The 20,441-nt window shown below is 28.5% G+C and overlaps 3 long non-coding RNA genes across 8 annotated transcripts; 2 read left to right on the top strand and 1 right to left on the bottom strand.

The window, feature by feature from the left end:
- The first annotated feature begins 513 nt into the window (after nucleotides 1-513).
- LOC124949663 lies at nucleotides 514-3,677 on the top strand. Of its 2 annotated transcripts, XR_007101124.1 has the most exons (6): nucleotides 514-799; nucleotides 885-1,199; nucleotides 1,281-1,767; nucleotides 2,125-2,410; nucleotides 2,521-2,775; nucleotides 3,274-3,677. It is a non-coding gene; the product is annotated as an uncharacterized LOC124949663 (long non-coding RNA). The 2 variants fall into 2 exon arrangements; XR_007101123.1 differs by lacking the exons at nucleotides 514-799; nucleotides 885-1,199; nucleotides 1,281-1,767 and having other exon boundaries at nucleotides 1,800-2,410.
- Nucleotides 3,678-7,879: 4,202 nt separating this feature from the next.
- On the top strand, nucleotides 7,880-12,474 carry LOC124949690. The gene is made up of 4 exons (XR_007101132.1): nucleotides 7,880-8,259; nucleotides 8,996-9,271; nucleotides 9,697-9,900; nucleotides 10,054-12,474. It is a non-coding gene; the product is annotated as an uncharacterized LOC124949690 (long non-coding RNA).
- On the bottom strand, nucleotides 9,320-16,907 carry LOC124949691. Of its 5 annotated transcripts, none has more exons than XR_007101135.1 (5): nucleotides 15,063-16,906; nucleotides 14,377-14,602; nucleotides 11,803-14,266; nucleotides 10,764-11,682; nucleotides 9,320-10,275 (listed from the first exon to the last, which is right to left on the bottom strand). It is a non-coding gene; the product is annotated as an uncharacterized LOC124949691 (long non-coding RNA). The 5 variants fall into 5 exon arrangements; XR_007101137.1 differs by having other exon boundaries at nucleotides 10,764-10,918; nucleotides 11,437-14,266; nucleotides 15,063-16,905; XR_007101136.1 differs by having other exon boundaries at nucleotides 10,764-10,918; nucleotides 11,235-14,266; nucleotides 15,063-16,905.
- Between the last annotated feature and the right edge of the window lie 3,534 nt (nucleotides 16,908-20,441).

Consider the following 20,441-nt stretch of genomic DNA (forward strand, 5'->3'; position numbering starts at 1 on the left):
CTAAAATGATAAATAAAAAATATAATCAACAATATTTTCGTTAGGAGAGTTGGTAATACTGAGTTGTTACTTATTATCAAAGAGGAATGGAAAAATAATATCATAAATGCAACTGCTAAATATGCTTGAATGGCCAAATTAAACAGACAAAAATTACCTCCCATCTTCTACAAATGATCGCTGATAATAACTATTTGTTTAAATTCTGACCTAATTCAGTTTAAGATTATTATCACAAGATTATTATTAATTGTATTGTACATAACATTCATTCTCTATAATTATTTATTACAATGAATATTAAATAGATAAGACGCCTGTTTATAACATTTCATACTCCATCGGTAATTAATTATCGACCGAATACAAAAAGTAGTCTATTAACAGATGCGAAGCAGGAAAAAAATCAGCTGCCAGATTGACTACAACTTTCTCGTCTTTTCTATTCATTAATTCAGAACCTGAACGAGCTAAAACTTCGATGAAAAGTACTATTCAAACGGCTGATATCGATGGTGGACCAACGATAGTCTTATTCCAGGAACATCACATGACAGAGAAAGAAATGTCTATCTTGGTCAGTGTTATTGTCGCGAAATGTAAACTTCCGGGACTTTTTTCAACCGACGAATTGGATGGTATGATAGCATCATTCATAGATTTGTCAAAGAGAGATTTTCCTGGCACTTTGAAAGAATATTTTTATTATCGTAAGTAGTCCATTAAAATGTCTCGAACTTTTTAATGGAACATAAAAAAAAATAAAGAAAGGAAAAAACAAGATTTGATCACATCTGAGGTATCCGCAATTATCTTTGTATAGTCATAATTTGAAACAATGGAGACATAAAATCAACATTATTATCATGTTCTGAATTATTCAGATATTGTGCAATTATTGGTCCAAGTATTGGGAGTACCATTGATTGAATTAGCAATTAAATATAATTCAAATTAATCAGAAACTTCTGAAATATTATCTACGGACACACAAATTATGATTAAAGCTCATCTTCAAACTCTTAAGCAGCAGCACATTCTAAACAGTTTTTTAGTGCTACCTTGTACATTCCAACATTTTCGTGAAAGTGAACAAGTTGAAAGTATACTTGATAGTCTCGGCGCTGATATAAGTAAATTGAGAGAAACCGGCAAATATGTCGCTAAATTGGAGGACGAAGCTTCTCAACAAAGACAAGGTCTTGAAGTGTTAATCTTTGTTTCCTTTTGGTCTCTTTTTTCTTTTTTTTTTCTTCATCCATTTATCTCATTAAAAACAGATTACATTTCCTCGAAAATTACGAGGATGATGATATAAGAATATACAATTCTAATTCATTAGATCGAAAAAGGAAGAGCTAATTCGGCTTTAGAAAAGATTACTGCAACAATGAGAGGTACTACAGAGCAATATGGCGAGAGGACTAATTTAAAAGCTGAGACCGAACGAGAAAACGCTGAGATAGCATAAAGAAAGCTAACATTATTCGATCTTTTCGTGTATCCTTACATATAAAGAAAATTTGACGATAAAAATTATATTTTTAAAAAAGGTTGATATAGAAAAGGAATTGAGCAAGGTTGAGCCATTTATTAAACAAGCGTCATACGCTGTTGCTGATATCAGTTCCAATGCTCTTGCCGAAGTTAGATCATTAAGAGCACCAAAGGTACTTGTAAGAGACGTCCTTAAGACTTATGGGTATCAAACATATATCTTGGAACAGTATGAAGACTTTTTTGGCAAAACGTGTGATCAAAGATGAAGTTAGGTAAAAAGTTTTATATTAAAAAAAAGTTGTCTGATAAATAATTCATTTTTTTTTCTAATCAAAAAATCTGGAACGCAAGCAAAAATACTTCGGTAAGTTTAGAAACGGTTGAGAAATCCGGTCAAGGAAAATCTCGACAGTTTTGAAGAGAAAATCATTGGCAAGCTGAGTACTTGCTAATTTACAAAACAGACAAATTCTTCAACAGGGTGCATGATTGGAACGTGAACAATGTTTATTGGCCTAGTATAATTTCCTCTAATAATTAAATTTCTATTTCAGAATTCAATTTTATTATGAATATATTATATTATAAAAGTAAAAAAAAGAAAAAAATATAAATTGTTTATAGACTATTATGAGCTGCCGAACTACAGCTTGGAAGATTGGCGGCTAGTCTGAATACCGTGAAAAGTCATGTTGCACAGCTTCAAGAATAGGCTGAACATTCGCGCAGTGCCGCGACTTTGCAACTGAGGACGAAAACAACCGAGGCTACTTTGACTACGGCCAGAGCACTTTTGTCGAAACTTGACAAGAAACAACGTGATTGGTAGGGACAGTACGAGGAATTGATTAAACGTAAAGCAAGATTGAACGCCGAAATTGCCAATGTCGCATCATTTTTGATCTATCAAGTAAGTATTGTCGATTTAATGTCCTATATACATATATATATTTATATAATTATATAAAAAGCAGGAAAAAGTAGAATAACTTAACAAAATTAAAATATATTTCCTTTTAGGATCCGGAAAGAGGCGACAAGTAGAAAAGGTCGGCCGTTGAGTTATTGATTAGCGAACGAAAAAAATTACTTTGATGAATTCAAGGATTCTCAGCGGACACAGAAAATCTCGTTAATGCTGTATGGATTCCTTTGGAACTTATCTTTCTCGATCCATCGGGAGATGCAATCATTTGATTGAAATCAAATCTGGGATTGAAATTGAAGATAACAAATGCTGAGGATCCTAAGTTATTTACCGCTTTGGAATTAGCTGTAAGATTTGGGAAATCCTTTTTGGTCGAGTTAATAGTTGAATTTCCTAATATTCTGTTGCCACGTTTACGTAAACGACCTTTGAGACTCGGCAAACGTATTTTGCCAGTTCAACAAGACTTCAAATTCTTCTTAGCAACGAAAAGAAATTGATTGGATAATATATCGCAGAAACCTAACACTTTTCTGTTCAAAATTGCTCTTGGCGTTGGAACGAGAAGCTTGACCGAGAAACTCGTCGATAAGATCAGTTTTATAAAAAATATAATAATATAATAATATAATAATAATAATAATTTGATTCTTTCAACGATAATTTAGACAATTTATTTTTCTTTCCATTATTCTTTTTTTATTATTTTACAAAACATTATTTAGATAATCCAGTTTCTATCTCTCTCTCTCTCTTTTTTGATATTACCAAGAGTATAAGAATTTTCTTTAACTTTAAACTTATGATACTCGATCTGTTTTATTTTTTTGTTTTATATTTCTCAGGTTTTGTTAAAGGTAACTCTAGGAATCGACTAAAGAAAAAGAGAAGCTTTAGAAAGAAAAGAAAAATTTTCTGGCGAACGAGATGCTGCTTTAGTAGATTTATTAGCGCAATTGGTTAGAATCAGAGAGCAAAATCTTTTGCAAAAACCTCTAAACGACCATGATGGCGGCGGTGGTAGTAGTGGTGGCGCTGGTGGTGGCCTTTTAACTTCATTGGAAAATACTCAGACAAAGACCAAGGAGATTTTAATGGCTCTTGAAGAAAGTTAACATAGCCTCGAGGATATTTCTAAGTAGACTTAAAGCTCTCTTTAAAATTTTCTAAATATATTGCAAAATTTCATTGATTTCGTTTTAATATAATATGTACTTATATAGATATTATAATAAAAAGAACATCTTTTTTTTTAATTAATGCTTCAAAATGTTATATATATATACATATATATATATATATATATATTATATATATATATAAGTTATATACGTGCACAAACATGTTTAACACATAGATACATACGAAATATTAGTACGTAGAAATGTTTGTATTTATCACAAAAATGGAAAGAGAAATAAAATAGGAGATAGTGTCTCATTATAAATATTAGATCATATAAATGTTTATGAATTTGGATTATATTATTATTATTACTTTCTTTTTTTAAATCGATGTCAAACGTATCGATATTTTATTAGATTTATTATTCGTTAAATATTATTTATATTGATGTTATATTAGAATTTTATTTGATTTGATATTATTTATATATTTATTTATTTTACTTTTTGTTTTTCTATCTTTCTCTTTTTATTAAGTTGGCAGTACGCCAACAAAAATTAAAATCGATTAAACGAAGACATTTGAAAGACAATAAATATTATTGTTATGTAAGATTTTTATCTAATCAAAATAAAAAGGAGAAAGAGAGAGAGAGAGAGAGAGAGAGAGAGAGAGAGAGAAAGAGAGAGAGAAAGAGAGAATTTGTTTATTAGACTTTTTAGATACATATACGTGCTCCTTGTATATTTGTGTGCGTGTGCGTGTACATGTGCGTGTTCTTTCTTTCTTTGTAATTTTTTTTTTATAATAGAATTAGAAGAATATACATATAGTATATATTTCAAGGTCCCTTCTAATTTTTGTCGATTCTATGATCACTTGTTTCTTAGTTATTTCTTTTTATTTTTTTGTTTTCTTTAACTTACGAAGATCTAAGCGCTCTAGAAAACTGATTTTTCCATGTTAAAATCGCGGAGAATAGTCGCAGATTCGCTTTATTTGCTACTCCAGACGGGCAATTTGAATTTCTTAAGACACTTCTTGAGTTGTGTAATAGCCATACCGGTTTTCTAAAATTTATTGATGAGGACTTTGGCGACCTGGTGAGGAAGAAAGTAGAAGATGATCTCATTATTCCAGGTATTGATAACGGGAATGTGTGTAGGAAGCTAAAAGAAACGTTGTAAGTTGCAGCTCGAAATGGATTAATTATAAATTGGAAGAAATGCAAATTGCTTCAAGAAAAAATTGAATTTTTAGAACACGTAATATGAGATGGAAGTATTTGCCTATCTCCGATGAAAATAAATGCGGTACAGCAGTTTTCGGAACCAAAAAATAAAAAGCAAGAGCAGAATTTTTTAAATCTAACAGGTTATTTTCGTAAACTCATTAAAAATTATGCTAAGATAGCAAAATCATTATCAGATTTGTCGAAATCAAATAAGGTATTTATTTTTAATACAGCTGAAAGAAAGTCGTTTTCGCAGTTAAAATATCTTTTATCTGAAGAATTAGTGCTTCGTATTTATGATCCCGAAACAATAACAGAATTGCATATAGATCCAAATATAGATAGATTTGGTACCGTTCCAACGAAAGTTATTATCATCCAGTTTATTATATGAGTTTTAAAACATCAGATACCGAGAAAATATATCACTTATACAAATTAGAAATTTTAGCGATAATTAAGGCCGTTCAGAAGTTTCGAATTTAATTGTTAAGGATTAGATTTAAATTAGTCACAAATTATCAAGCATTCCAAAAAACGCTTAAAAGGAGAGATTTAGCATCGAAAGTTGCAAGATGAGTTGCAAGATGTCATTAAAAGAATTTGATTTTGAACTTGAACACCGCACGGGAAAAAGATTGAGGCACGTGGATGCGCTCAGTAATTCTCTAGATAAATGTATCAAAGACGTACTGTTACAGAATATTAGGAAGAAACAGGAAGAGGAGGAAAGATTACGCGTTATACATCACGTAATAGAAAAATAACCGTATGGAGATTATCTTTTAGAAAATAACATTTTAATGAAGCGTGTAAACGATAAAAAAATAATAGTTTTGGCTACGAGCATGCAAGCTAATGTAATTAAAAAGATTCACAAGAATGGCCATTTTTCCGTATGTAAGATAGCTGAAAGAATCGAAGAGAAGTTTTATATACCAAACCTAAACGAAAAGATAGAAAAAATAGTTGTTGCATACGGTGTATATAAGCAGAACGTAAGCAAGGAAAAAAGAAAGTCAGTTAGAGCCGATACCAAAGGTTTAAACTTATCATAATGATCATATAGGGCCGATGAGAGCGACAAATAAGACGTACAAGCATATTTTAGTTATAGTAGACGAATTTTCTAAGTTTGTTTGATTATACCCAACTAAGTCGATTACTTCATGGGAAACGTTAGACAAACTAACAAAATTGCAAAGAACTTTCGGTAACTCGACACGTATAATAACAGACACGTATAATTAGGAACAGCGTTTACATCGACAGATTTTAAAGAGTACTGTATGAAAGAATCGAACATATTTTAACTACTACCGGTGTATCAAGAAGGGACAAATTGAAAGCATTCATCGTATTATTATTTCGGTATTAACCAAATTGTCGGTAGATGCACCGAACAAATGTTATAAACACGTATATAAGGTTCAAAAAGTGACTAAGGCTGTTTACTACCTTTTGTTCAAAACATGTGTGACTTCAGCGACAGATATAGATAAAATATGAATTACAAATACAAGCGGGAAATGCTGTCCCTACCATGCCTCTATCATATCGGTCTATAAGCTTGTGTTGTTGATTATTCCTCTCTCACGCATACATAACAATTGGTTTTTATATAACAATTTGTAAACTAGAGTAAGTAATTTAATAGACTGTGAATTCAAACTTTTCAATCTCTCATAAGTATATTTTTCTCTGATGTTATCGTACGTCTCGCAGTGATCCATGCTAAATACGACGTCGGTATGCACTTGTTTTACGATAAATGCATAAAAAATAATAAATACAATTGATACATATAAGAATTAGTATATAATTCGGTGACAAAAATAAGAATTTGTCCAATTTCTTCTTAAAAATAATTAATGAATACTTATATATTATATTTTTTTAATACAAATTAAAATATGAATTCATTTCCACACTACCTATGAAATAGACTCACAGCGCTTTTTTTTACGTGGTTGCCTCTATAGGACTAGTTCACTCTATACTATAGCTATTAATACTACTACTATAAAAATATGCTATTATTACTGTTACTGATGATGATAATGATGATAATGATGATAATAATAATGTAATGATAACGATGATGATGATGATGATGATGATGATGATGATGATGATGATGATGATGATGATGATGATGATGATGATGATGATGATGATGATGATGATGATGATGATAATAATAATAATGTAATATAATGTAATATAATGTAATATAATGTAATATAATGCAATATAATGTAATATAATAGAATATAATACAATTTAATAATAATAATAAAAGTTACTTTTGCTATAGAATCATCTAGCCGAACGTCATTAAATTGATCGAGTGAGTTGTTACCGTAGCTTCTTCGTGCGAGCATCGTGAAACCTATTTCTTTGAATTTGGAAAAGTTCAAAAAACCTGAGCATCAGCTATTTATGCACACAACCAAGCAGACTATCGCTACTTCACGGACATAAACATACATCATTCAAGCGTGATATGAAAATCAGTAGTGAGGGTATAAGCTTCATCTCTTTTGCCACAAATTTCGAGAGGCGCCACAGTACTAAACGTTTTCTTCGCGAAAAATATCGAAAACAGTATTTCATTCATTTCACTATTAGGAAGAATAGAAGTAATTCTCGACCAATTTTGATGAACAAGGTCTCATTTTAAAGACGAAGATTTAATCTACGATGCTTTTTCAGCGGACTTTTGAAACAGCTTTTTATTTGTACATAAACAATTCTTGAAATAATATCATTTTTTAACCCGATTTTTTCAATGAAAATGAAGCTTTTTCAAAATTCCAACTGAACAGCACCGTAGATTAAATCTTTATCTTTAAAATGAGACTTTGTTCATTAAAATCGATCAAGAATTATGCCTGATCTTATTAATGCCATAAACAATTAAAATACCAGGGATAATGAATAGCCTTAATAAGTATATTAATTTATATTAATAATTATTAATGATTTATTATAAAAATAAGTAAATAAGATATAAATAATATCTAAATATCTTAATTAAATATTATTTATATTAATATTTGTCAAAAATTGTATTTATTGTGAAAGTGATCAAAGCGCCCTTATTTTTTCTGTTAGACTCTGCTTTCTGTGTTTCTTAAATTTCTTTCTCGAGTACTCATGATTATATGTAGCTTGTTTTCATGTTGACTTCAATTAGTGTAATAAATGCTTATTATATATCATATCGCATCTTATTTGTATTATTTACTGAATCTTCTAACAAGATTTTGAACCTAGAAACAATATAAGTAAATGATATACATTAATTTAAAACTAACCTCTAAACATAAATTTAACTGAGAATACTCAATATATCAAGAATCTAAACGAATCAAATCATGAATAAAGGAATTTTAAAAATGGAAAAACTGATTTATAATGATCTGATGAAATTATAATTCAAGATGAAGAAACCAATTTGAATTAACAAGTAAGACAAATAAAAGTACTAGCATTGATGCTATTATCTATATCAAAGAACTAATTGAATATAATCAAGAGAAGCAGAATGTAAAGAGATATATGGAATTAATTAAAAAAAATACATGAATCGAAAAGACCTCTAAGAAAAGTTTTGTACAAATATTTGTATGATCCTAGGGAAAAACCTATTCAAAATATGATGTATAATATAAACAATTTTTTAATTAAAATAGAACAGTTTGAAGAAGTATTTTATTTTATTATTATTGTATTAATTTTACTACTTATTTTTAATAGTTATTCTTATTAGTTAATATTAATTATAAAACACAAATTGTGTTTTGGTTAAATATTTTAAACTTTTTATTTAGATATAAAAGACACTTGCTAGAGATTGATCTATATTTACTATTAAAAAAAAAGTAATCCAGGTAATCGTTTGGAAAATCGCTTCATTAAAATCTGGTAAAATTGAAAAAAGTATTATGTTGATTGATATAGCTTTAGCGTTATAAACAGATCAGATAAAGTTTAATATATATTCTATCAAATAAATAATTTTATGAGTCTAATCTTATGTATAAAAAATGTTACGTTTTTATAAATCTTTTTCTTACTTTTCTCATAAAAAAATGAGGTGTGGTAGGTGTTAAATAAAATATTCACATTAAAAAATAATCTCTCACCTTGTTTTAATTAAGTTTAAATTATATTGATATATGACAATAATTTCTATGTTTCAGAATTGCTCAACCGTTACATTGCTCTGATATATTGTTTATAGAAATCTTTTACAGAAGTCTGCTTCAAAAATCTCTTACATTATTCAAACAAATAATAAGTTGATCCAGTAATGTATTTCTCTTTATAAATTGTTTCATTTTCCATTTATCTTTGCTAAATTTTTTACTTCTTGAAATGGAAATGAAAATAGCCTGTTACACTTTGATTTATGGAGAGATGTTTAGAAAAAAGGCTCAGATTATACAACCCGTTTTTCTTTAGTGGAACAACAGTTGGTAAGAAATATTAATTTTCCTTTGCTAATTTCTTTAATGAGAGACAAAGTAGGTTAAAAGTTTATTTAAAGATTGAATGGACAAAAATAACTATAACATCTTACTTTTGTTTTAATTGCTTTTAAACCTATATAAAATAGTTCCTACAATAAACAGTTATAAATTAAATTGTTGAAAATTGTTACATTCGTCTCCAATCATTTCTTCCTATATAAATAACATACATTATAATTTATTATTTATAGATTATATAATTATAAATTATATATAGTGATATACGCGCAAAATTATCGAAATAATCAAATAAGTTTATTAAATAAAATAATTTATAAGCCATAAAGAATGCTTGATTATTGCCTATATTCTCTATTGAGAATTAGATTGGAATTTTTTTCCTTTTCAAGATGAGTACATTTCTTTTTCAGAAATCTAGAAAATGATCATACTGAACAAATTAATTTCCGATCATTTTAGAGTACTTTGGAATGAAAAAAACAAAGCTGATAGTGTTACCAACCAAAGGAACAGACGAAAGATTACGTTTAATAAACAACCAAATCATTGAGGTACAGATCGTAGAAATTAACGTCTGGGAAATACTTTTTCTGCGAAAATAAGGAAAACAGGAAGTAAGCATTTCATCAATGGTTATGATTATTTAAAAAATCAATATGTCCTATAGTGTATTTAAAATAATATTACATATAAATACTTAACCATCTACTTAATCAAATATTCTTTTTTAATTATATTTCAACATCAATTATTCTTTACTCTTTTAGGAAGGAAATAAATACGATAAAGAAATACTCCATAGTGTAACAAATTAGACTAAAGTTATATATCATATGTCTATTTGTTCATATAAATTCTGATGTATGTTGTCACTTTTAATTACGTATAGTAAGCCTTCAGAATAACGCCATTTCTTAATATTCGTTCGAAGCTCCATGACATATATGGATCAAGTATTCATCAGTTAATTGAAGATCTTGTATCAATGCCTGATATCAAAAAATTCATGACATTAATGCATGCACAGATTAAAAAAGAGAAAGACTCAAGAGATTAGATCACATAAAATGATACTGAATAATGTAACGGTTGTAAGCTATGAGAGCAGCGTAAATATAATCAATTGTATGCGTTAGATTAATAGAAATCGTGGAGAAGATATATTCTGGAAAAAATACTTTACTACAAATGATACTTCAAGAGAATATTTGCTTCTTTAATCAGACAGAACGTAATCTTTGATCGTAGCATGAATAATTCTTATTGCAAGCAAATTATTTAGGCCTGCTAATTGAATGAGAATATTGTTTTATTTTTTTATAATGATACAACGTTAGAAGAGAGATAGGTTTGAGCAGTGACCAATGTGCTCTTATCAATTTCACTAGAGCTGTCTATGCTAATGTGGATCTTTATCTATTGTTGGAAATTCTTCTTCTTGTTCATAAGTTTTAATTTTGCATTGCTAAAGACAAACCTCATCTAATGCTTTCCAATTCTGTGATAGATTTATTTAATTGCTGTCTGCTGTTAATTTAGTATCATCTTTCTATCTTTTCTGGAATCATTCAACATTTCTTCTTTTCTTCCATCATATCTATTTGAAATTTTAAGCATTGCATATACGGATATCTGAAAAATAAAACTAAAATTTTAGCTTTATTTTTAACGCATTAGTTGCAGTTTCTATAGTGTACAGGTCAAATGATCGCATGGCTTAGTTTAGAGCGGTGTACGAAAGTCTGAATTTTAATAGTCTCCAAGCTTCCAGTATTGACTTCATCAAATTTATGATAGAGAAAATGGAACTCGAGAAGAATGAAGAATCCACATATGGAGGGGAGATCGAAGATTTGAAAGGCATGGTAATTAAAAATATAAATGGATCATCTACGAAAACATTGGTACTTGTTGATATGGTAAAAGTCATAGGTCTATTAAGCCTTACATCTTTTATTTCAAGACGAGTAGGAGTGTTTTGTTGCTATTGATGGTTATACTCTTAGTTTTTTTACGAATAGCTATCAGTAGTGCCAACATCGAGGAAACATAAATTTGACCTCTATTTGCATGGAAAGGATCGTTGGATTACATAAAAATAATTTATGTCTGTAGCTTTAAAACAACGGTTTTTATAAATGTTTTCTTACTATAGAGTTTGATTACACGCTTCCAGAAAACTGCATGCCAGCATATTTCATAGAATTATATGCTCAGTCGTATCTCAGACAGGTAAATTTATTGAATATTCTTTTTCAACGTCAATAAATTTTTAGTCTTCTTTTAAATTTTCCAAAAATACTGGTGTCCTTGATATAGCATGTCTTATTTTATAATTCTTAGTATTGGACTGATAACGATAATAATAATAGGAAGGATAAACTCATTGGCTTCTTCTAGATTTTTATATCAATTATAAAGTTAAACAATTGAAAGAAATAAGTAGATTAGTGTAATGCTAATATTTAAGTTCTCTCATTAATTGATTATCTTCTTATTTCCAAAAACTTAATCACCCGTATCAGATTAACGCAGCGCTTCAAAATTTACCAACAATTAGAGCATTAAACACTAAAAAAGTTTTCATCAATGAATTCGAAAACTTTCAAGAGATCTGCTTGCTCCATTTTCATTGCTGTGTTTCATGTGCTTTCAACATTTACATCAAATTAGTCTCTTTGGTTTATAACTCGATCATAATCGTATTCCTTCTCTTGAAAAACATAGTAATCAATGATATTGGATTATTGATCACGTAAATGATTATACTTGTGAACATGATACGGAAAGATGTGAAACAGACGATCAAAGTAATATATCTGATTTCAATCTTGATCAAAGGAATTCTTGAGTATAATCATTTACAGGAAAAACTAATGTTGAATAGTGATCTAAAATACAAAACAGTAAAATATTGACCAAAGTACGGCTTTGTCAAATTTAAAAGCATGAGGAAAAAGTACAAAACTATACATTTTAAAGGTTAGTTTAAACTGATTTTAAATTGAAATTAAAACTATTTATTACCCTCGATTTTATAATGATTTACACCATCAATAAGCACAAGCACAATTTTTGTCCAATTTTAATGAACAAGGTCTCGTTTTAAAAACGAAGATTTAATTTATCGCGTATTGTTTTCGAATTTTTCGGAAAATACAAATAAAAATAAAAATTTTTTAACAAGATTTTTTTTCAAAATAAATAACCCTTTGCACTCGGAACCATTCTGGACGTTGGCTACCAGCTACTCGATGCTACTTTGTGGCAGAAACGTGCATTTACAGACCCTCGTATTATTTAGTATAATTTTGGAACTAACTAACATATTATAATGATATTGGACTTATATGAATTGGTTGAAATCGAGAAATGTATATTTGCAAAAAAATCAATGTTTTATTTTTTATAATTTTGTATAGAGTGATAAACTCTAAAACACTCTCCAAAATGCATTGCAGGCTGATTAGTGTACGTTTGACAATAATATGTTATTAGACGCCTGCCACCAGGTGTTTTCCTATCAGAACAAACAATACAATTTCGTTTTCTTTGTCACACATCAGGAATATGTAGTTTATTGTCTAATCTATTGTCCGCAGAAGATGTGAATGGACGCGTTCTCGATTCACGAAAATCACGTCTCAACTGGTCAATGATTATAAATCTCATTATACAGTACATGCTATGTTTGCTTATCGACCTTTCTTCTAAATCTTGCCATATCGCTCTTTTCAAGTAACGCCTTTGAAGTGGTCGGATCGTCATGAGCAATTTTATAGCGTTTTCGTACGACAAAACTCGCTGATATTTCTTTTTGTATATCTTAGTAGTTTTACTATATTTTGATTTGATTTCTTGTGCCATTTCAAAAGAAAACTTCAGGGAAGCATGCATGTCTCAAAAAGTTGCGCTGAAATAACTCAATTAGCTATAATCACTAATCAAATTTAATGTCCCATAAGAGGGGACATCCGAGTGATATGCTAGAATTACGATGTCCCACAAGAAGGGTCAACCGAGTGCAAAGGGATAAAGCTTTTTCAAAAATTTGGAAACAATACGAAAGAGAGATTTTTAAAAAATTTTTTTTATGTGGCTTCGTATATCTGTATACGTGTGCGTTTTTTTTTTCTTCATAACTTTTTTTTTATAATAGAATTAGAAAAATAAACATATAGTATATACTTCAAAGCCCTTCTAATTTTTGTCGATCCTATTATTAGTTGTTTCTTAGTTATTTCTTTTTTTTCTTTAACTGACTAAGATCTAAACGTTCTATATTCTTTAGTTAAGGATCGAAAAATCGAGTATCATTTTTTTACTGCGACTTATATATGTATGTATATACATATATGTACATATATGTGTATGTGTGTATATATTTAAATACACACAAAATTTTGCATCCATATTTATTAATAATCGCCGTTTAATCTTCTAAGTTCGTCATTCATAAAAATACGCGTTAATGATCGAACGTCGAACTTGCGAAAAGAGATTAGAAAAGACACGCCTAATCTCTCTTTCTCTCCCCCTCCCTCACACTCTCTCTTTTCTCAGAATAATAGAGATATAAAAATAAGTAAATAGTTGAACAGTGGCGATAAATCGTTTTATAAAAGCTAATTGGTATTCGTACGTTGATTCTCAAGAATTTGTCTAGCTCCTACCCTTCAAATATCAATGCAATACTCATGGGTCCACACGGTCTTCAGGACAAAGGACGACGTATGAGATTGGTCAAACATTTCGAACGGACTATGCACAGTATACCAATAAGAATATTGCTTTTCTGTTCGAGATACTTTTTACTTAAATTCCTCTCTTTTCATTTCACTTTCTTAATACATTAATATTTTCGTTGATAGTTTGAAAAAAATCTAGTCAGTCGCATCTAAGCATTCAGACTCATCAGTAAGACAACCAAGTCTTAACAATATCACTGACTATGCCTCAAATAGAGGTATCCAGCACAATCTAAATCGTTATTACACAATAACACATCACAATTGTATCTGTACTTCAATAAATATACTTTATTGAAGTGATAACTTAAATTCACGTTATATTCATTAATGTGTATCTACCTCACAAACTTCACGGAATCCTTCAAAAAAATTCGCCTTCTTCCATTAATTTGCGGAAACGTGGCGAGCAATATTTTACTGACGGCCTTCATTGGTATACTAGACTTGTTCCGCCGCCCTTATTCTTCGAAACCAGTGGGTCTATAATTCTGATGATTAGGAAGAAACGGATGAAGATTCTCCGTGCAAATCGACTACCATCGCTATTGCGGTTTGAAACGTATATCTGAAAACTGTCTCGTAGTTGTGCCCCTCATACGCAACATATATATATATATATATATATATATATATATATATATATATATATAAAGTATAATGAAATATAAAGTATAATAAAATATATATATATATAAAATAACTTTATAGTGTGTGTGTGTGTGTCAATACCATTAAAAATCAATAAGACAATAACAATATAACAACTCTGAAAAATGCTATAGATATTAATTATCCATTTTATAGTACCTTATCTAAGAAACAAAAAATCTATCCACTTAAAAATCTATCAATGAACACTTCAGCAACAAATAACGAAAAATTGTTAAGGAACGTGCCTCACCAAAACTCATTTAACCTACTGTAAGATAACATAGATGAAACTAATTCATCTGTTTCAATTTGATTTTAGAAATAAATTTATTACTATTGAACAAATTCACAAGGTAATAAATAAGATCACTCACGCTTTCAAGGAAAAGAAATATTGCACTCTTCATTTTTTAGACATAGGCACATCAATCTGGCACGTCAATCTCTTAACAAAAATAAAGCAGAACTTTCCTTCATCATACTACAAACTCATTAAATCATATCTAGAAAGAACATTCTTTAAATCTTTACAAAGAATGTTCTTTTCAAAGAAAGTTCAATATCGAACATAAATAATATTGAAACAGAAGTTCCAAAGGCATTTTATTCTTTATATTCCTTATACGATTGACATTCCTACTACACGTCAAATTACACTGTACATATTTGTTAATGATAGTCATTTTGTCCACGCATGAAAACCCTAAAACTGCATCATCTATATTTCAACAGTATATTCTTACTCAGGGCTAAATTAATGGAGAATAAAAGTTAATACTGATAAATGTAAGCATATAACGTTCACCTTAAAGAAAAGTACTGTTTCAGCTATAACATTAAACTATGGCACCTCAAATGGAAATAATAAAATACTTGGATATGTATTTAGTAACACGTAACATGAAACTACCATATACAAAGTAAAATAAAACTCAAAGTTAAATATAGATAACAAATTTCTGATATATAAAACAGTAGTTAAACTCATCTGGACTTATGGAATTGAATTGCAGAGTATGGCAGCTAAAAGTCATATGACTAATGATAAACTAAACTTGCAATGCAATCAAAAATATTTTGTCAAAGCATAGTTGTCAAAGCACTTTGATATGTACTTGATAATCCTTTCTTCTTTTTACTATCTTTCTCATTCGTTTTCTTCCTTGCTTTTGTCTCTAGAAAACCTTCCATATGGTTAATTCTTTATTTCTTTCCACCTCTTATATTGATTATTATTAATTATTTATTTTACTAAAGTATATAAATATATTAGTATATTCCTTTATCAAATAATATTAATATTTTTTTAAATTAAATCATGTCAAAAAATGATATTTTCTCAAGAATAGTTTATGCATAAAAATAAAGCTAACAATAGATTTTGACGAAAATGCCATAACATTTTGGAAAAGAAAATCGATGAACATGGAAGATAAAATGGAAAAGAAAAAACAATTTATACAAAATAAGGAGATAAGATCTTTTTATATTCAAAAACAGATACTAAGCACTGGCATGCAAATACGATCGTGATTCAAATGTCGAGTCGTATAAAACCGACAATGATGATTTGGATGACAGTATAAAAAATAAAAAAATAATTAATGTAAAAAAACCACTTCTATTAATTGAGCATGACAAATTAAAGAACATATTACATTTTTAAAGATGTTAAATAATATGTTAAAAAAAGAATTCCACATTAAATACCACTAGGAATTCACAGAAATATTTACTTCAAGTCAAAACGATTACGAAAAACTGGAATCAATCTCGCAACAAAGAAATGTATCTTTTCACATGTATACAAATAAAAGTATCAAGAGAAGAACATAGATTACATAAAAGGACAAACAATGAAGATATCAAACAGCAATTGGAAAATCTGGATTCAGCAAAATATTAATCTAATGAAAAATACTAAACAACCATTATTTATGGTCGCTTTTATTACAAATATACAACTAAAATAGCTTAGATAAACTGTCCAATCCACAGCGTGTACCAAGATCACTTGGAAAAAATATATAAACTAAAATAAACAACTCAATGTCAAATATCAAGTATTATATGCAAATGTGTGCAAAAGTATCTTAACAAATATAAGAAACCATTGATAATCGATAAAATATTTCAATTATAGAGCTCATCCAACCAATGCCTCCATATACAAGAAATATATAACCAGGCTGGAATGGCACCAATAATTCTGTGCACCAACATAACATAGAAAAAAATACTAAGGAATTCATCAAATTCACCATTAGAAACTATATCAAATTCCTTAGTGTAAGCAAAATATAAAAGCCAAGAACGACTACTGGCAATAATGTCAACTATTCAAGCACTGTTACGTTACAAATACAAGTCAAAACCAAAGATAAACAAATGTAGTAAAACAAACAGTAAACAAAGAAGTAGTAAACACCAAAATAGCAATAACAGTAATATTCTTAAAGAGTTTATACAATTAAATAAAGAAATAAGAAATATAAATAATATTATTAGCATGAATATATGTGAAAAATATTGTTGAAATATAACAATAATATATTAATAGAGAATTCTCATGAATATTTCACTAATCCAAAAGAATTAATTGAGATAATAAAAAAACTACCAACAAGAAAAACAGAAATAGATAATATACAAAATATAATGTTTAAAAAATTCACGAGAAAAATAATATTAATAATTAATGCATCCCCTAAATTATTCTATTTTATCACACATTGGAAAATTGAATATATTGTTCCAATACTGAAACTTAGAAAAAAGGATCGAAACAAATAGTTATAGGCCAATTAGATTACTCTGTACGTTAAGCAAGTTAACTGAAAATATACAAATATACAGAAGACTGAATAACTTCGAGAAAAAAGAAAAAATTGTAATACATAAACAGTTTGAATTTAGAGAAAATCATAACACAGTACAGCAAATAGCAAAAATAATAAGCCAACTATTATTAATCATCATTAAAATTAATATCAACAAAATAACGATTATGGCTTTACTAGACATAGAAAACATATATGAAGATCGATAGTATTCTCTATAAAATGATATTACATAAATACCATAATATATTTATTAAATTCATTTACTAATATCTAAATAATAAATATTTAATCCTATCAGTAGAAGAAAAGTTAGCAAATAAAAAGTTAGAGTAAGCATGTTTTATATATGAATGTTCTTTTTCTGTAATAATAGCAATAAAACTAATACAGAACACATACATCAACTAGAAGTTTATTACAAATATTGAAAAATATCAGTAAATGCAGTAAAAGCAGAAATAATAGTTCCTGCAAAAAGAAAAGAAAGGTATCAAAATCTTTCAGCTGATAACAGTTTATAAAAATTTAACATCATATATATATAACTTACTGGTCTTTGTTAAAAAGAAAAAAACTGATATATAAAATCCTACTGAAATCTATCATAGCATATATAGCACCAGTTTAATATAACCTAGTTTAATATAAGCTATTATAACGCAATTATATGAAACATCTCTAAATCTTACAAAGTAAATATCTGAAAATGATTGACTATTAGTCAACAAGTATACATCAAGGTTATCAATACCAAGAAGCAGAATTTGAATGCATAGATAAACATATTAAAGGGTTAATATTCTATCTTCTACCCTTTCTATTAAAGGATTAATAGAAAGATTTTATCAAAATCAGTTAAAGCACAATGAATTACTAAAAAATATTACTAATATAAGAAGCTACAATATAGCCTTCGAGTACAAATATAAATTGCTTTATGACGAACTATTAATATTTAATTTATATAAAGACTGATTTCTTTAGTACTTAATTTAGTACTTAAAATAATTCCTGTAGGTAGACTTTTCTAACTTGTTTTTCTATAATTAAGACATAATTAGTACATGTAGATTATACATATACATGTTATAAGATAATTAGTATTATGTAATACCAGAGATGTGATATTTTTATACTATATATTATATAGTATAAAAATTAGATATTATAAAAATTCCAAAACTACAGTTACATAAGTAGATAGAGGTCAATAATTAAGTAGGTACTACATTTTTAGACCCAAAGACTATAAATACCTTTATATATTTAATTTTTTAAATATATAGATGTATATTTTTATTATATTGTTAATAAAGATTAGATATATACATATATTGCGTTGGCAACTAAGTGATTGCGGATTTTGTCGTTTCCTTCTTATTTGCAATCCGGCAATTACTTAGTTGCCAACCCAATATGTATATATATATGTATAAACAAAAACGTAATTCAGGAATCGTAGATTCGAGACTGGACGATACCGTCAGTTTTCCTTTTATTGCATCGATATAAACGAAAGTAATATTTTGCAATTATATTTAAATTCTAATTCAAATTCAAACACAAAAAACAAATTATTTATTAGTTTGAAATACACACTATCATTTTTATATTTACTTTTATATACTATGATTGTATACATATCTTTATATATATACATAGTATTTCTTAATACAGTTGAATAACGCTTAGTAAGCTTATTAGTTTAATCTCACAAGTAATTTAAAAAAAATGCTACCAAGGAAAGAAAACATTGCCCTACTTAGGTTCATAAAGTACTTAAGTGCATATTTACCAGTATGATTTCCGGAGATGTGGTACATAGTAAAATTAATGATAGATTGTCAAATAAAGATACAGACAACTTTATTTTATAATATGTAAATAAAAAAAGTCGAGTTCGCAATTCGAAAAAAAGAAGAAATCCTCGGCATCCCATTAAAAAATTTTCCTTTCATATTCATTGATTTATGTAATAAGGACTCAATGTATGCTAAAGAACAATTTTTAGAATTATTGAAAAAAGAGAACTCATTCAAAATCGAGCGTGAAACTCATTAATAAAATATATCATTTGAATGGAATGAACAGTGTCGAAAATAATTACTTTAATATTCAGAGCGATATATAAAAACAGGTCGCGCACTTCATGTTCAAAATTAGTGGTCAATTCGATATCCCTACTTCAAATAATAATACCAGCTGGGGAATTGAAAAAAAACCATTGGCAATTAGATAATTCTTCACCGAATACGGACTCGATATTAAAGGCAGTTTAATAATTGATGAAAATCAAACATTTTGACGACTTCTGCCGCTCTAATCGGTACCGATATACTCATCGAATGATCAGCTTCAGTGAAGAATATGATACCAATAGAAGGAATTGAACATAGAAAGATTACATTCATGCACCTCTAATATAACATGCCGAAATTAAATAACTCTGACAGTATCAAGTATAGGGTCTTTCATATGTCACTCAAAAACAATGGTGTTATTTTAATATTTATACACCAAAAAGATGATTGTTAAAAAAAATCACTTTTGCGATAACGTCACATTAAATTACGAGTTGACTAAAAATTTCATAAGTTGAGGAGACCTCTCGTCCGAAATAAAAACTCAATTATTCTGTTTCGTTAAACTCATTCTCTTATACCTAATCGGTCAGGAAAGTCACAGGGTTGATCGCGATCGATGTTTCGTCAACTCTTTTATATCACAAACAGAGATTATATCACAGGCGGCTACGCTTTAGCGTTAACGAATAGATTCTTGTTGTTTCATAACTTAGTGACCGAAATTCCACGGTATTATACCACTAATAATAGTGCGACGCTTTTTATTTTGACCATTGAATTATTTTCGGATCAGAAATACGTACGATAAGAAATAAGCACGAGGGAA

This window comes from Vespa velutina, chromosome 6, assembly GCF_912470025.1.
Source record: "Vespa velutina chromosome 6, iVesVel2.1, whole genome shotgun sequence".
NCBI classification, from domain to species: Eukaryota; Metazoa; Arthropoda; class Insecta; order Hymenoptera; family Vespidae; genus Vespa; species Vespa velutina.